Consider the following 19,240-nt stretch of genomic DNA (forward strand, 5'->3'; position numbering starts at 1 on the left):
TATGCCGCAGTGAGTTATCCTCGTGTTGGCCAGGAGGAGAGCACTCATAACGAATATATGAACTATAGTCATATAGTATGAATTAACTCCTTATGAACCCAGTTGTGAAGGGAGTTTATTTATAATGAAAGTGCTTGTGACTTTATGGTAAATTATAACGGCCTGAATGCAGGTTGTTGTGCAAATGATGGGGAGCCCGTACTTAAAGGGCATAGGTATATATATATATATATATAATATATTTGGCCAATGAATAGCAAGTGCTCTAAACAGAGAGGACTTGTGAAGAAAGAGACTTTACGTCTAGGTTTTAAAACCTTACAAATGTGTTTTGAGAGGACCATCCTGCTGCAAAACATATGTCTTGTAAGGAGACACCATTCGTCCATGCCCATGAGGAGGTCATGCCTCTAGTTGAGTGTGCTTTAACACCAATTGGGCAAGTCTGACCCTGTGACTCAAAAGCCAGTGTAATTGCATCAACAATCCAGTAAGAGAGCCGTTGCTTGGAGACGGACATTCCTTTTGTGCATCCTCCATAGTATATAAAGAGCTGATCAGACAGTCTGAACTGACAAGTATACTTAACGTATGCATGTAGTGCCCATACAGGGCATAACAAATGCAATGATTGTTCCTCATCCAAATTAAATGGTGGAGGGAAGAAGGCCTGAAGGTGAACCACCTGCACTTTGAAAGGCGTGGTTAGGACCTTGGGTACATAGCCCTTCCTGGGTTTGACAGTGGCTCTTGAAAGACCGGGGCCAAACTCCAGACATTAATTGTCTACTGATAGTGCATGCAGGTCACCTACCATTTTAACGAGGCCAGAGCCAGCAGTAGTGCGGTCTTAATGGAGAGCCTGTGCAAATCAACCAAAGGCTCGAAGGGGGGCACTGCGAGAGCTTTTAGGACTAAAGTTAAGTCCCAAGTCGGGACTGTAGCCGGCCGAGGTGGGTTTAATCATCTTGCTCCTTTAAGGAACTTTATGATTAAATTATGCTTGCCTACAGAGGCACCAGCTTCATGTGCGTGATACGCAGATATAGTTGCCACATACACTTTGAGCATTGACAGGGTGAGTCCTGCGTCTAATTGCTCTTGAAGAAATATTAGAATTTCATGTATGGGGCAGTTTACTGGGTCCTTGCCATGTGAGAGACACCAATTAGTGAACACCTTCCATTTTAGTGCGTAGAGGCATCTTGTGGATGATGCTCAGGCCTGTAAAATGGGGTTCATGACTGAACACGTCAGTTCTGGCGCGCGTAGTGCGCCCTGTTCAAGGGCCACACATGCAGTTTCCACAGCTGGGGCTGGGGATGCCAGATTGTGCCTTGCGCCTGAGAGAGGAGATCCCTTCTCAGTGGTATTTCCCATGGTGAGCTGTACAGCATCTCCATAATTTCCAGAAACCATGGCTGGTTGGGCCATTTTGGCGCAACTAATAGAACCATTTCCTTGTCCTCTCGGACTATGCATATGACAGAGTGAATCAGGCATAATGGGGGAAATGCATATTTGCGTTTCGCCGGCCATTTGTGTGCCATTGCGTCCGTTCCCAGCGGGGCTTGTGACTTCGAATACCAGAGGGAACAGTGGGCATTCTCCACTGAGACAAATAGATCAATTTCTGCTTTACCGAATATTTCCCAAATCCTCAACACAGTTTGAGGATGAAGTCTCCATTCGCACGATATCACCCCTTGGCTTGACAGTAGGTCCGCGTCGTAATTCAGGCGGCCTGGGACATATGTCACTCTCAGGGAGAGGAGATTATGCTTTCCCCAAAAGAGGCGGCGACGCATCAGTCTCCACCTTGGCGGTTTATATATGCCACAACAAGTCTTGTTGTCTGAGCGAACCAGGACATGACAGCTCGCTATTTCTGACGGCTAGAATTACAGCCGATAGCCCTAGGCGGTTGATGTGCCATGCCCTCCTCGCACATGTCCATGTGCCGAAAGTCGGGCGTCTAATCACACACCGCCCCCAACCTGTGTTGGAAGCATCCGTAGTCACCACTTTCCACCTGACATCTTGCCCCAGCACGACACCTCGCTGGTAAAATGCAGGAGCTGTCCATGGTGCTAAAGCAGCTATACAGCTGCGGGATAGTGATGCGCATGCGCCCTTGGCGCCAAGCATGTTGTGGCACGCGGCGCTTCAGCCAACACTGAAGAGGTCTCATATGTAAGAGACCTAATTGAATGATGGCTGATGCCGCCACCATAAATCACAATGCTTCCCGAAACAGCTTCAGAGGAAGTGTTCGCCCCAGTTTGAACTGAGACAGATACTGTAGAATGGCCTGAACACACATGCTCGTGGAGTCGATGCGGACTCCCAAAAAGGAGATTTGTTCACTGGGAGAGAGCATGCTCTTCGCCCAGTTTACATTGATGCCCAAGCTGTTTAGATGACGTAAACAAGCAGTAAGCTTGTAAGTTATGCTGGCATAACAGAGCCTCTGATTGCACCAGTAACAACCAATCGTCGAGGTAGTTCAAGATGCGTACGCCGCTCAGTCTCAGAGGGGCGAGAACCGCATCAATGCACTTCGTGAATGTGCGAGGAGCCAGAGACAGTCCGCAGGGCAGGACTTTGAATTGATACGCTATTCCCACGAACGCGAATCTCAAAAACATCCTGTGATGTTGTACAATTTGGATATGAAAATAGGCATCCTTCAGATCTATCTACACAAACCAATCTTGTGGGCGTACATGCGATAAGATCTGTTTTTGAGTAATCATTTTGAATGGGCGCTTTATAAGTGCGCGATATAAATGTCTCAGATCCAGGATTGGCCGAAGCTTTCTTTGGAACAAGAAAATAACGGCTGTAAAACCCTTTAAGTCTGTAGCAGCCCATAGATCTTTGAAAGTCTCCGGATCAAAGCCTTGCATGTCCATTTGTCTAAGGAGCTTTGCTTGGAATACCTGGAGCACTGCCATTGCATGGAGTGCTGATCCAGCTTGTCCTGCCGCCGAATAGGCTTTTCCCGCCAGTGTGGACGTCCATCTACACGGCTTAGAAGGATGTATGGGACGTGATTTCCATGTCCTGTTACTCGTAGGACAAAGATGTGCCGCTACTGCCTCCTCCACAGGGGGTAGTTGGGCATAGCCATCCTTTTCCCCATGGTCTACGTTCATGAGAACGGCGTCACTACGCGTGCGCGCTGAGAGGGGCGTGTGCCAGGACTTAGATAGTTCACTACGAACTTCAGGGAAAAACGGGGCAGATCTGCAGGACGCGGACGCTTCATGGTGTCCGGACTGTAAGAACCACTCATCAAGGCGAGACTGCCCAGGTTCCTCTGGGGGAGACCACTTGAGGTTGAGTTCTTCAACCACCCTTGTAAGGACGCGAAGCATCTCCCTGTCAGTGGCACATACACGGTCCTCGCCCTCGCTGGGGGAGGGGTGGCAGCATCATCCACTGACCACTTGCCTGATGCAGTGAGAGACATGACATCGTCATTATCCTCCTTATCATCCCCAGCATCAGATCAGACGAGGCCGCACGCTCCATCAGAGGGCCGGAGTTCGTCTCACACATAGCGTATTGGGAAACATGTGCTTCATGGAGATTGAGGGGCTCGCGGGGCGTGTGCCGGCACGAGATCCACCTCAAATTCATCCTGGTCGACCTCGCGGCCCCACCATGCCTCCTCGTGTGAATCCTTGGTTATCACAGAAGAGGTGGGTGGGAGGGCGCGAGAGGTTGAATCGTTCCTCAGAACGAGGGCGATTTGTGAGCGAAGCGACTTGAGACTCATGTCCTCACAGTGAGGACAGTCTGTCTCCATAAAAGCGGGCTCTGCGTGGGCATGGCCCAGACAGAAAACGTAGCTCTTATGCTGGTCTGACAGCGAGATGTGTCTCTCGCACAATGAACACTTACGGAACGACATCCTGAAAAAGACGTGAACACGCCTTTTTATACATATATATATTTATATCACACAAATTACAATTGCTTTTAAAGGATACTCTACACCTGCCGATGTGCTGAGGCCCATTCACCAGCGAAGTGTCAAGCGACGAGGTGGAGAGATGTTCGCCGGAGTACTGCAGGGAAGCAGAGAGTTTTCTCGCTGCCGTGAAGATTCCACCCGCTGACACGTGTATATCGACGGCGAAGTTAGAGGGCTTCTAGACAAGATGATCGCTGTCTTGAAGGAAGAAATTCTGAGGAAATGGTGTCAGTGCACCTGTTTTTGTAGCGGACAGTTTCACACCAAACAGGCGGGGCTCAAACACTATAGCCAATATTACAATGTCGGCATTATTGTAGAGAGGTTTCAGCTAGGTTGTGTAAGAAGGCACTCCCCATATGCATAGCTATTCAAGTGTACTGAGTCATAAGGGAACTAAAAAAGAACAATTGAGTGTTTATCCATTTACATTACCAGGATTAATAAATAATGGTTAAAACTATCATTCATTGTTCGTTCATGATACCTACTGCTTTAACGAATGTTAACAAATGGAACCTTATTAAAAAAGTGTTGCCATTAAATGTTTAAGATAGTCATAAAATTTAAATCGATGTGAAAACAGCACGTTTTTAAATCTAATAAAGCAAACTGAAGAAATTACGCTTTAAATCTGTAGGTGGCGTAAGCATCGGTCCGGACTCGGAGACTGCTGTGGCTCTTTCAGCTCCGCCCTAACCTCCAGCCTGAGACGGCTGGCCTGAAACTACTGTGACGTATGGCTCTGCAGATGCCCTTACCTGTGAGGCAGGTCACTGAATGTCGGTTACTCCTGTATAATTTAGTGTATTAATCCGAGGAGTTTGTTTGCTACCGAAATGCTATTCAGTGAAGCGCTTATCTCACTGAAGACTGCGCCAGTCAAATGAATGACTTGAATACCCGCACACGCCGATCGTGTGATCAAGGTAGTCACGGTCATTGGAGAAATACTGCTCCGCATGCGTGTCTTCGAGAGCTATGAGCAAGTTTATCGTAAACATTATTATCAGCCAACAGAAAGTGCAAAGACAACACTGAACCGCGATATTGTTTTTTAAAAGTTGAGAATGATTTGTAAATATGTTTTATCAGACGAGAACTCACCCTAAACACGACCCCCGTTACATAGCAGAAAGAAAACTTGGTTGTCATCCACCTGTCATGTGATGTCTGTCGGCCAATTAAAACGAGAAAGGGCATTACTTCCTTTAGAAATGGACCAATCAGCGTAAAGAGGGCGGGAAAAGCATGCCCCTAGTAGGAAGTTCTACATTGCAGTTCTCGTACCGCAACGAAAAATGTACAGTGATAGCTACAGATAACGATATATTTCTTTGAACTTCGTGCTGATGTTTAATTTAACCCCTTGCTACTTTATGTTATATTGTTTTGAGCAAAAAAGGCCTTCGTGTACAATAAACAAGTTTTGTCTTCAGTGTTTACATATACAGTGCTCATCCTATTCCAATTCACCGTCTTTTTTTTTTTTTTACTATTATGTCTGTGCAATGTAAAAATAAGAAATGTTGTATATTTCTCATTCAATCAATGATGAATTAATTTAGTAATAACCGGGAATAGTAAAGTTTTCATGTTTACAACGAGATGTATTTTGTTTTTCTATAATTTAAGTAGTACGCTATTCGTAACGTGCTTACTTGGGAAGTCTACAGACAGCACACTGTACCTCAGGCAAGCTAACTACACTTGAGCAGCTGCGCCTCCTTTCCAAGGTAGAAGTGAAGTGCATTATGTATGTGGCATCGATAGTTGCCCCATAGTTAAAGGGATAGTTCACCCAAAATGAAAATTCTCTGATCATTTATTCACCCTCACGCCATCCCATATGTGTATGACTTGCTTTCTTCTGCTGAACATAAACAAAGATTTTTAGAAGAATATCTCAGCTCTGTAGGTCCATACAATGCAAGTGACTAGTGGCCAGAACTTTGAAGCAACAAAAAGCACATAAAGGCAGCAGAAAAATAATCCATACGACAACAGTGGCTTAATCCATGTTTTCAGAAGCAATATGATAGGTGAGCGTGATAAACAGATCAATATTTAAACACTTTTTTACTATAAATTCTCCTCCCTACCTAGTAGGTGGCAATATGCGCAAAGAATGCAAATCACCAAAAACAAAAGTAGATTAATCTGAAAGTGGATATTTATAGTACAAATTACATAAATATTTATCTGTTTCTCACCCACACTTATAATATCACTTTTGAAGATATGGATTTAACCACTTGAGTCATATGGATTAATTTTATGCTGCCTTTATACGCATTTTGGACCTTCAAAGTTCTGGTCACCATTCACTTGCATTGTGAGGACATACAGACCTGAAATATTTTTCTAAAAAACTTTTAAAGAAAGAAAAAAGAAAGAAATCTCGACACGTACACGTCTATTATATATTATTGTTAATATAATATTTCCACTGAAATGTACCACTAAAATTTCGATTTTTGACAGTGTATTCGAATTTGTAAAATTATTTGTTTAAGGCCAGTAATATAATTACAAATTCTTTCATTGTCAAAGACCGTAAACGCTGGGAAAGTCCACGAATGAGTTCATATCCGTGTTTAGGGAAAATACACCACCGAATGAAGAAAACCGGTCAAGGGCGCGCGCTGAGAGAGCCAGGTGCGGGCGCTCTCGCTGACACCAAACCACATGACAAAAGCAGCCATCCGATCGCGGAAGTGCGACTTTTTTGGACAGTGGAAAAGGGGGGTGAGGGGTTGGCTGGGGAGGAAAGGAAGGCAGGGCTAAAAAGTAAAGTTTTATGACAGTGCTTGTAATCGGTGTGTAAATGAGTCTGGTGAGACGATGCGGTTTATTAGAATCCGGGGTCTCTTTGTTTGTCAAATGTGAAATTTTGAAGAGTTGATCTGAAAAGTACTTAGGAGAGCAAGACCGGAATAGAGGCGCCAAGAGGAAGCGAGCGGGTAAGTTCTGGCAAAAGTTAACCACAGTAATGACTGCACTATCCGGGACGGAAATTCATTCGTACTGGAACATGCTCGAATGGTTGTCTGATGAACGGAGTAATTTGAGCTTGTTTCAGCGCATCAAGTTTTGACGCGTTTTGACGCGTTACTTTTGTTTTACTTTTCTATTTAAAACATCCACTACATATATGCTCGTTTTACGGCCTGCATTCATCTTTTTTGTCATTTAATGAGTTTAAAAAAAAACTCCACATGCGTGCTTTTCAAGAATCTTGATGTTTTATGTTTATTTAGAGACAGTGTTTAGTTTCGTCCTTTCATTAAACAAATTGTGTTATCAAAATGACATTAAAGTAAGCGTATATTAACTTATATGTGCTTTAATGCGTATTATATGTTGAAATGTTGATTATTTCTTGTTGTGAAAGCAGTTGTCCTCAAAACTAGGACCATTTATCATGAACTGATCTGACCAGCTGCGAACTTACACCGGCGCGAGCTCTTATCAGTTGCGCGAGCAGCTGTCGCAGACATTTGGAGCAACTAATAATGATTCAGTCAAGCATGAGGGACAAGCCAGTGTATTCCTATCAGATTCAGACGTTTGACTGTGCCACTAGATCAACAAACTATTCATGAGGTATATATCATTGAGTCATGTATGGAACAATACCTGTCATGTCAGTTTGAGGAAACTGAGTCAGTACTGTTGTGGATGGTTGAATTTTGTGCCCTAAATAAAATCTATCCTATGGTATCTCAAGTCATTCTTGATCGCCTTGATTGGATGTTCAGTACAACTGGACACTAGTATCTGAGCCACCTGTTCTCTTTTACATAGCACCTAGGAGCCCTCTTGGTTGTCAACAAGCACATGCCTCAGAAAAGCACTTTGAATTCCTGTTCAAGTTTTACTTAGATGTTGAAGTTGGATTGGTGTGGAAACCATTTCGTACCCTTAATTTAGGAAGAGCCCTTTGAGCCTTGATGTTAAAATCTGCTTGTGCATGCTTAATATTTCAGATATCTTTTGTTGAGCTTAAGTGGCACAAGTCTTCTAACATTATTTCTGGTAATTTATGAATTTGTTTGCTTAACCACCCAAATTTTCTAGGGGTTAAAGTATTTAATTTTGAATTTCTTCAAATTCAGAATTAGTTGATTTATTTTTTCCCTTCTTAGACCATTATATATATATATAGCTGAATCACTGACGATAATGCCCCGACGGAGCCAAACTGGATTTTTGATGAACCGACAGGCTTGCTTCATTGTATCTCTCTCTTTTTCTCTCTCTCTTCTTCCAAGTGGATATGTTATCAGCTTGCCTGCAGATGACACTAACTGGTGAAGGAAGCACTAGACACTTCACAATTTCACCTCATTAGAAGCAGGACGAGCAGGCTGACAGTTGCCATTATTACTGCTAAATTGACTCTCTAAAATAGCGTGATATCACACTGACACACATCTGCTCAATCTCAGATGAAAAAACTAGTGCTCAGAACAGCCATTTTTGTTTCTGAGCTATATCGATCTCTCTCTCTCTGGCAAAAGAAAAGACTTTGAAACTGTCAAAAAAAGAGGAGAAAAAAGACTCAGATCACTCACTCTGACACTGTGCCTTTTGAGGCCTCCTCCAAACTCCTCTTTGTAATTTTGTAAATTTTAGGAGATGTTTAAGACAGTTGCTCAGAAGATGGGTCGCAATAAAGCAGAATGTGCTGGATGTGTTCCAGGCTTGCTTTTTTTATTCTTAACCCTCCTATTGTCATAGGGTCATTTTTGACCCGGGACAGGTAAAAAATAAGTTATAAATACAGCATAGTTTTTGGTACTGGAATCAAACATTGTGACTTTTTTCAAGACCATCAAAACAAACAAAATAAAAAAGAAAATGCATTTTTGTACATAATTCTTTAAGAGAAATACCAATTTAAACAAGTTGTCTTAACAGGTAAATTTTGACCTGTGTGGGAAAAATCTGTTGTGACCTTTTCACCTTCTGACTTTCTGGATGTTGTACAGCTTTAAAAAAAATCAAATTTGACCTGAAAATATTTAACATTTTATGAAATTTTGTCCGTAGCCCCACACTACTCTCTAGTTTCCCCACTTGGTTTACTTGGTACTGCATCTTTCCCAAAAATGGCATACTTTTCTTTCAAACGGGGTTTGTGCACACATGCACAAGTCCACACACACAATTACAGCACTTTCCTAAACCCCTGTAACATGGCAACAAATAGTTTGACAGTAGTGGGAAGGAATGGATTTATTGCAGTGGATGGGCAAAGTGGGCCCATTTTTACTGCTGGAAAAGGCAATAGAGATTAATTTGTGACATGTATACTAAAATTATAACTCTAAAATTTACATTGTTTATTTTCTACAAGTAGAATAAATTTGAAATTTATGTAATATTGTTAAGATATTCTAAAATGCCAAGTGACTGAAATTAATCTCAAGTAATATTCAGTATATATAATTTTCCCCCATATCATTATACACTTTGTGACCACAATAAAACAGTTTTTCATTAATGGAGGGTCTTAAGTGCAGTTGTACACAAATCCCGAATTTATGCATTTTTAATTGTTTTCAATATGGGTCAAAAATGACCCGAAGGACAAAAGGAGGGTGCAGTTTTATTAAGACAATAGGAGGGTTAAATAAACAATACCATTCAGTGGCTTTGTCCTAACCTGCCCTCTATAGCCTATCGTTTGGCTCCAGTGTTGTGGTGCTGTTGGCCGGGGTTTCTTGAGGAAGATACCTTCAGGCATAAGATTGCTGTGAACTCGTGATAATTTGACTTCTGCTTGAAAAACTAGAGCGACAATGACGTGTGGGTGGTCAACTCTGAGTCAACAGGATGTTGGTTTGGTTTGCAACAAAGCAAGTAGCTCAGCTGCACACAGAGAAACATGGTCAGGTACTAAAGCCACATAGTCAGTTGAAAGAAGTGATAAAGGTATACAAAGAAGTTCTGCACCACATGTAGCTCAAATGTTCTGCCTCTGTTACGCACAGATCTGAACACACCAGACATTGTCTTTTGTTCTTTATTCCTCTCTTTCTCACCACTTGATTGGTCAGGAGGGGTCATTTCCTGTTCAATTCTGATCTTCTATATTGCCTGTTAGACCTTCTATTACAGACACACACTGACACAAAAGTGCATGTAGATACAACCACATTCTTTGTTGATAACTGGGTTATCTGGCTCTTTATGATCCATAAACAGGCAGTAAAATAGATCAAAATTCCTTTCTCTGTCTCTCCCTGTCTGGCACGTAGTCTGGCTGTCTCTTTACAGGTCATCTTGTCTCCTCACGTTAACACCTTGTCTCTCTGTTGGCATATTTTTATCATGGGGGAGTTAAAGTTAGATCTTTTCCGTATTTTTCACGTTATGCTGTGAAACGTCCCTTTAGGAAGTGAAGATCTTCTGGAATATCCTCTTGTGTGATGGGCCAGAAAATTCCCGGCCTTTTAGGTTAGGTGTATCAGGCGTGTTACATGACCTCTGACTTTCTCTTCGTCTGTAAGAACACACACATCCTGCTGAGCCCTGGTGAGCTGTTTGTGATTCCTTTTTACCCCCTATAGGATGCTTGGGCCTTTTGTCCTAAATGTCTTGCTCTGAGCAAACCCACACATGGAAAACCCACTGTGAGAGTCACAAGCTGCTGCTCAAATCCTGCACTTGTGTTCCTGATGCCTAGGCATTTGGCAATGTGAGCTCACAAATGTTTTCTTTAGTTCAGACTTTGAGTGATCCAGTTAAAATTTTATTGAGATCTTTAACCCACTTGGGGATCAATCTGTATGTTGTTGCCAGGGATGTGCCAAACTAAATGTTTTGTGACTAATCATCTCAAGAATGCTGTGTGTAAGTAGGCTGATTTCAGGTTCACCTGACCCTGTGTTTCTTTACAGGGTGTTTACTACATTTATGAACCATCCAGAACTGTTTTGGTCCCTTTAATAGTTCTCAATCCTGCAATTTTCTGCCGATGCAGACTGAACACCTTCCTAAAACCAAAGTCCCTTTCAAGGCAAGTAAGTCCACAGGGCAGCCACCTTTGGAATACTCCCGGTAGCTTTTTTTCTATGGATACAAGTGGCATAATAGTACAGCTTCTATCTACTTGAATAGGGAAAGACCGAAATCTCCAAAACAGTTGGTCAAGTTTATGATCAAAAACATATTTCAAACCACCAGTTAAATCTGACAACAATTCTATCGTAAATGGTGCTTCTTTAGCTTATATCACGTTAAGAAAATGCTATTTGTAGGCTGGTCCAGCTAATACGCATACGCATTTTCAAGTTGACTGAGAAGCGACGTCTGTGTTTAGAAGGTGTTTGGTTCTTTTCCCTGTAAAGCGGGACTTCCCTTTCTACAACTGCCATTTTGGCGTTCCAATTTTTCCCATTCATTTTAATACAAATGCTCCACCTTGGGCTAAATAGTCTTTGCTAAAGTACTATAACAGTGTTTACTGCTGCGCAGTTCAGCAGCAATGCTGCCCTGCTACTGAAATCTACAGCGTGAAACACTGTGTGTCCTGTGTAGTCCAATTCTTGAATGAGTATTTCTAATGAGCCGGTTCTTTTGAGTCTACATCACACATAATACAAATGAATGACTCTTATGAGCTGGTTCTTTTTAGGAAATCAAAAACAAGAATACATCAGTCGGAGCTGTTATTGAATTAATCTTACTGACACACAAGAAATGACTCGTCTTGTCCAACTCAAAATTAAATAAGAACTGTTACGGTGTTCAATGTAATGTTGTTCTGAAGGCTTAAGCTGGCTCTACACTAGCTGATTTTTCCAATGAGTTTCAGGCACACATGTTCACAAGTCCCTGTGGTCCAAGTCAAGTCTTTGAGGTGGAGTCCAAGTCAAGTCTCAAGTCTTTCAAGGCTAAGTCTAAGTCAAGTCTCAAGTCTTTGGTCAAGTCCAAGTCAAGTCTTTTTTTGTTGTTGTTGTTGTTATGCAATAGTTACTTATCTGCAGCTGGTTAGTTTAATAAACACTGTATTAGGCTAATTCAATTATAAGTATAAATAATGAAATATTAAAACTGACTGTTTTAAGGGATTGCCTTATTTATGTCTAATAAAGTACATAAGGTTTTATTTTAATACCCTTTATTCTATTTTGCATTTGCCCTTATGAAAATATACCATAGTTTTATAGTTTAAACAGTGGTATTTGTTTGTAACAAGACCATGGTAACCTCAGGTAAAATCAAGCATGGATCGTCACTACCATGGTAAAATGTAACATGATATCTTTAAAACAAACTTTGGCATTTTTGTAAAGAAAAACAGTACCCTAAATGCATTTAAAACTATAAATACAAAATAAAAAAAACATTTATAAACTGCCATAGTTGTAACAAAAAGTAACGATATTCCCTCACTTTCCTAATGTAGCCTATTATAAATTTAATAGAGCTATAATAGTAATATCATATTTATTGTGAATATATTTCTGCCTAAAATATTCTCTGCCGAATTCAAATTTTTCTGTGACTCGCACCGTGCTTCTCACTGGTCCTTGCAGCGCTGTAATGTGAGATGTGAGGTTGAGAGCTCGAGACTGGTCCGCGAGATACGTAAGCGCAGCTGTTTTGTGCTCAGGCTGCTTTGTCCATTGATCCAGGCAGCGAATAGCGCTGTTTCATTGCCCTTTTGATGCGTATGCCATTTGATATCACTTAACAGAAAACGGCAGCGCATAAACGGAGAGAGAGAGAGAGAGAGAGGGAGATTTGACCAACTCTGTAGTCACACCAGCAGGAAAAACAGTCGCAAAATGACGTGTTTTTAATGAGTCTATGATTTAGAGTCTAAGTCAAGTCGCAAGTCATTATTTTTTTTTTTTTTTTGCGACTTAAGTGTGACTCGAGTCTGAGTCACAGACTTGAGTTCCAATCTGGTTTCAGGTGTTGGCTTTATTAACATAATGACTGGCCAGGTAGAGGGAGACAGAGCACCCATTAGCACCTTGTTTGAAAAAAATCATTCTGACAAGCTGATCTGAACTTTTTTATATCACACTCGGCTGCATATCATCACAAACGCTAATTAAAATCCATAGTGATTCTGTCATTCTGCAGAAATAATGCAAAAGCAACTAATGACGGATAAAAATAACCTTGACGGACATTTTACAGTTTTGGTGCATTTTAAAATATAACCTTGTGAAAACATGCAGCATTGCAACATTGTAACTTTTTTAGCTCCTGTTTCTGAACAATCAAGCAAGCTACAGGTCTGAAAACGCCCCAAATCACTCTATTGCAATTGCAATTTTACTCGTTTTGATAAAAACGATTTATTAAATAAATAGAATATTCAGTGTGCAGTATAGTTGGGATCAATTATTGGATCTGTGTAAATGCATGCCTTTTACAAGAATTGTATTACATTTCTGATTTGTTACATTTGCTCTGTCGAAATCTGAAAGGATCTCATCATTTGGCAACAGATTGCTGAGTTAATGTAATAAGAATTGCATTTCTTATTTCCAAATAATCTTCCTCAAAAGTACTAAAAGTATTGTTAAGGAACCAGAATTGTTAAGAGTAATTGGAATCTGAATCATTAAATACTGTACAGTTCCCATCACTAGCATTTGCATATAGCCTATCATGTTTTTGCATTCAAAAATGGCTAGATGGAGCACAATGGAAAAGAACAGAATGCAGGGGTCTTGTGACACATTTCTAAAAGTGTACTATGGACTATTCTAAAAGTTAAATGTCTTCATGCTGTGTTAAAAATGCAGTGCCTGTGGAGAGATGCGCAAACTGTCTTACATCTATAGCTAATCAGCACGCTAATTAAAGCACCAAAACTTTAAAAATAAATGTAGATTAAAACTCGCTAATTGACTAGTAAGTGGTTGGCTTGCAGTTTTTTGTTTTTTGTTTTTACTGTGAAGCATGAGAAAATTCAGTTAATATATACTCTTCAAGACTGGGAAATTACAAGAAATAATAATGTTATTCTTTTTTTTAGATGTCGTGGTCTATTTTCTGCTGCAAGAGAGGAAGAGAGAGTGGAAATTGCTGTTTGAGGAAGCAGGCGCTACTGTGTATATGTATTTTAGCTAGACAAACTGCGGTAGTACTGTGAAAAGAGAGAAGGAGGGAGCGAGGAAGAGACTTAAAATAGAAAGCTCACACATTTGTAGTCTAGAAGCCTGAGTGAATGCTAATCTAATGTCCACTCAGAAAGGCACTGACAGATTCCCACAATTTAATCCTCGTGCTTGTAACCTATTTATACCGTCACACAGGGTAGCCATGAGTTGATGGATGTATCTTAGTAATAATTTCTGTGTGTGACAGTAAGAACTTGAAAACTAAAGGGCCTATTGTGTGTTTTCTCAGTTTTCTAATATTTCTGTTATGATGTTGTACCACCATTTCAATTGAACATGTCGTGTACTTTCTTGATATAGGCCTATTGTAGTGCACAGTACACCTGCACTACGATGATGAGAACATCGGGGTTTCTTTTTTTATGTTGTGAACTTGCTTAAGAGAATCAAAGACATCACGAGACCAATGCGAAACCACATGTAAAAGTTATCATAGCTCTTTTATGTCGTTTTCCCTGCCTCACTAACCTGCTGTTCTTTAACTTCTGTCATGAAACCAGCATGAGAATTGCAGTGTTCCCGAGATCCTTGCAGAGGTCACACCAGGGTCAGCTGTCTATTAGCATGTAAACAGTGGTGATCCAGACTGTCAGAACTTTTAACTTGGAATGTGGCATGACTTATGTCTCTAGGTCTTCACGATATCATTTATGACTAAAGCCCAGTGCACACTACGATTTTGGACACGATTCTGCCGTCTGAGACAAATTTCGGGAATCCTAAAGGATTTCTGTCATCGTAGGGCAAAATCGGCAATCTTACAACATTCAGTGTGACATGTTCACAGATGGCCGATTAATAGCCTTTGTGATGATCTTTAGCCTCTGACGAAGTTCTGGCAGTGTCAGAAATGTAGCATTGCAGCCGTATATTGTGACTGCTATTGTGACGGCCAGATGAGAAAGTCCATATCTTTCTCGCACCCAATTCATTTGGAAAGAAACCTACTCTGCATTTGCACCACCATAGCAACATTTGTGCCCAGTTATCACTCTACACAAGCTCTTTCAATGTTTTTTTTTTCATTTTATATAAAATGTTTTAATAAATAAATAAGCAGAAAATACTTGGAGAAAAGTGTAACACTTCAGCAATATGAAAGCATTATTCCCTGAATTAAATGAATACAGAGCTTACAAAATGAAAATAAATAAATGATTGCATTTTCTTTACAACTTTATTTTAATTACTATTTTACTTTTAATAAGTTTACTCTAAACGTTAAGAAAAACGTTAAAACACTTTGTCACATATGTTTTGGTTTAGCACAAAAGAAATCTCCCCTGAAGCCGTTTCCATACAGAAATGTGTTTATCGCTAATTCACCTCCCAGATGTCCCTAATTTTTTTTCCTCTGAAATTTTGGTAAAATGGGGAGAGTATTGAGAATTCATTGAAATTAGCCAGCTTACTGTCATTTTAATTTCACAAATAAAAGCAATCAGAAGATGAGGAATTACAATCAAAAGGGAACAGTTGATGTGGTGTAATTTACAGTTGAATCCTCAGGAGAAATACAGGCTGCTCTGGAAAAGACGGTGTGGTTGTTTCAAGGAGCACAATACTTGTTGACCCCTCTCCAAACATAGCGCTTATGGTAGTGAACATAAAGCTCTATTTTGGTCTTGTCACTCCAAATTACAGTGTGCCAGAAGCTGTGAGGCGTGTCAAGGTGTTGTCAGGCATATTGTAACCGGGCTTTTTTTTCTGGCAACTCGACCATGCAGCTCATTTTTGTTCAAGTATCGTCGTATTGTGCTCCTTGAAACAACCACACCATCTTTTTCCAGAGCAGCCTGTATTTCTCCTGAGGTTACCTGTGGGTTTTTCTTTGTATCCTGAACAATTCTTCTGGCAGTTGTGGCTGAAATCTTTCTTGGTCTACCTGATCTTGGCTTGGTATCAAGAGATCCCCAAATTTTCCACTTCTTAATAAGTGATTGAACAGTACTGACTGGCATTTTCAAGGCTTTGGATATCTTTTTATATTCTTTTCCATCTTTATAAAGTTTCATTACCTTGTTGCACAGGTCTTTTGACAGTTCTTTTCTGCCCCCCATGGCTCAGTATCTAGCCTGCTCAGTGCATCCACGTGAGAGCTAACAAACTCATTGACTATTTATACACAGGCAGTAATTGCAATTTAAAAAGCTACAGGTGTGGGAAATTAACCTTTAATTGCCATTTTAACCTGTGTGTGTCACCCTGTGTGTCTGTAACAAGGCCAAACATTCAAGGGTATGTAAACTTTTGATCAGGGCCATTTGGGTGATTTCTGTTATCATTATGATTTTAAAAAAGAGCCAAACAACTATGTGATGATAAATGGCTTCATATGATCACTATCCTTAAATAAAAGACAGTTTTTTTGCATGATCAGTCATATTTTCAAAATCAATGCCAAAATTTCACAGTTTCTGCCAGGGTATGCAATCATTTGAGCACAACTGTATATGATACATTCCTGATATTCAATAGGCTATTTTGAACAATCATCTAATCTAAAGCATTGCCATCACAACTGCATTATGTCCTGCATATTTGTCCAGCAACTTTTAACAACCAACTAAACTTGATTGTCATCTAAAATTAATTTAATGTCATAATGTAATTTACATTTTCTGAAGAAGCTCAGCAAATACGACCCAATGTAATGAGGGTTAGATTTAAAATATTTAAATGTTTTAAAATGTTCAAAAGCTCGTTTCTGAAAGTGAACTCATTGGACAAATAGTTCTGATAGTTTATAGTCTTGAAAAAAGTGTAGAACATTCTGAGAATGTTGCCTATAGAACAGGATAAGGCTAATATATAGGTCTATTCATTTGGTAATTAATTTGTTTAATGCTTTTTTCACTTGGTAGTTTATTTAATTTAATACAGGGAAATGTGCTCAAAAGTAAGCTAAACAATTTAATAGAATTGGGCTATGTTAGTGTTTCAGAAAAGCACACTGAAGCGTTTCTCCTAGTATTGTGTATTTATTTTTAATTTAAAACATCTTTGTGCACAGAAATGATATGTTATTTTGTATTTTGGTCTAATTCCATGACTGCTGTCTATTATTTTGAATGGTGTGGAAAAGCAACTTTAATAAATAAACGGATGTCTACCGCTATTACATTAATCACAAACAGTGGCCATTCATTTGTTCTCCGTGCACTTGTCCATGTGCATGATACGAGATATTTGTGTTGGTACTCCTGGAAGTGTCATGTTTGCAGTGATCGGATCTTTATGCCGTTAAGATCAATCCATAATCACGTACAATAAATTGGCTTTCAAGGATGTATACTGTCATCATGATTAACACAGGCTAACAATTGTGGCAAATTCTGTCATGTGACACTAAATTTTTGCTTTAATGCCAATTTTCTCGACAAAAAGTGTTTCCAAACCAGATTTTCGCGACATTTGAAGTATCGACATGCGCTAGAGTTAAACGGAAAAATATTATGTCGACACTTGTGAAATTTTTGCGATAATTTGCATTTCCATTATCTTTATTTTGATGCGTTAAAACTTTTTTAGCAAACAGTCCTTGGATGGAAACGTAGTTAATGTCTAGGGGTAATAAACTAGCTTGGCGTTCTTCCCGCAACCAAAAATTTTACCCATGAATAGTTCACAGAACGTCTGATGCATACAGTTTACATATACTTAGGTTGAAGTTATTAAAACTCATTTTTTAACCACTCCACAGATTTCATATTAACATAAGTTGTTTAGGACATCTACTTTGTGCATGACATGACAATTGTTTTTCCAACAATTGTTTACAGGCAGATTGTTTCACTTTTAATTGACTGTATCACAATTCCAGTGGGTCAGAAGTTTATATACACTAAGTTAACTGTGCCTTTAAGCAGCTTTTCAGGAAAATTCCAGAAAATGATATCAAGCCTAATTTAGCTTCTGATAGACTAATTGGTGTCAATTGGAGGTGTACCTTTGGATGTATTTTAAGGCCTATCTTCAAACTCAGTACCGCTTTGCTTGACGTCATGGATAAATCAAAAGAAATCAGCCAAGACCTCCAAAATTGTGGACCTCCACAAGTCTGGTTCATCCTTGGGAGCAATTTCCAAATGCTTGAAGGTACCACATTCATCTGTACAAACAATAGTACACAAGTATAAACATCATGGTACCATGCAGCCATCATACCGCTCAGGAAGGAGATGCATTCTGTCTACTAGAGATGAACGTAGTTTGGTGTGAAAAGTGCAAATCAATCCCAGAACAACAGCAAAGGACCTTGTGAAGATGCTGGAGGAAACCGGTAGACAGGTATCTATATCTACAGTAAAACAAGTCCTATATTGACATAACCTGAAAGGCTGCTCAGCAAGGAAGAAGCCACTGCTCCAAAACCGCCAAAAAAAAGGCAGACTGCAGTTTGCAAGTGCACATGGGGACAAAGATCTTACGTTCTGGAGAAATGTCCTCTGGTCTGATGAAACAAATATTTAACTGTTTGGTCATACTGACCATTGTTATGTTTGAAGGAAAAAGGGTGAGGCTTGCAAGCCAGAGAACACCATCCCAACCGTGAAGCATGGGGGTGGCAGCATCATTTTGTGGGGGTGCTGCAGGAGGGACTGGTGCACTTAACAAAATAGATGGCATCATGAGAAAGGAAAATGATGTGTATAAATTGAAGCAACATCTCCAGACATCAGCCAGGAAGTTAAAGCTTGGTCGCAAATGGTTCTTCCAAATGGACAATGACCCCAAGCATACCTCCAAATTTGTGGCAAAATGACTTAAGGACAACAAAGTCAAGGTATTGGAGAGGCCATCACAAAGCCCTGACCTCAATCCAACAGAAAATGTGTGGGCAGAACTGAAAAAGCGTGTGTGAGCAAGGAGGCCTACAAACCTGACTCAGATACACCAGTTTTGTCTGGAGGAATGGGCCAAAATTCCAGCAATTTATTGTGAGAAGCTTGTGGAAGGCTACCCAAAATGTTTGACCCAATTTAAACAATTTAAAGGCAATGCTGCCAAATACTAATAAAGTGTATGTAAACTTCTGACCCACTGGGAATCTGATGAAAGAAATAAAAGCTGAAATTAATAATTCTTTCTACTATAATTCTGA

At 40.1% G+C, this 19,240-nt stretch overlaps 2 protein-coding genes across 8 annotated transcripts in view; one reads left to right on the plus strand and one right to left on the minus strand.

Annotated features, from left to right (window-relative positions):
* The window catches only part of LOC127453843 (FAD synthase-like), a 34,879-nt gene extending 24,393 nt beyond the window's left edge, over window positions 1-10,486 (minus strand). The window contains exon 1 of one of the 6 annotated variants that reach the window (XR_007899459.1): window positions 9,632-10,468. The gene's annotated coding sequence lies outside the window, so the exon portion shown is untranslated. Of the gene's footprint in view, window positions 1-5,089; window positions 5,159-9,631 lie in introns of those variants that run through there. The other 5 variants (XM_051720569.1, XM_051720571.1, XM_051720572.1 and 2 more) reach the window with 5 other exon arrangements.
* The window catches only part of LOC127453838 (SHC-transforming protein 1-like), a 58,788-nt gene continuing 46,271 nt past the window's right edge, over window positions 6,724-19,240 (plus strand). For both annotated transcript variants that reach the window (XM_051720561.1, XM_051720562.1), the window contains exon 1: window positions 6,724-6,945. The gene's annotated coding sequence lies outside the window, so the exon portion shown is untranslated. The remainder of the gene's footprint in view (window positions 6,946-19,240) is intronic.

This window comes from Myxocyprinus asiaticus, chromosome 16 (assembly GCF_019703515.2).
Source record: "Myxocyprinus asiaticus isolate MX2 ecotype Aquarium Trade chromosome 16, UBuf_Myxa_2, whole genome shotgun sequence".
Lineage (NCBI taxonomy): Eukaryota > Metazoa > Chordata > Actinopteri > Cypriniformes > Catostomidae > Myxocyprinus > Myxocyprinus asiaticus.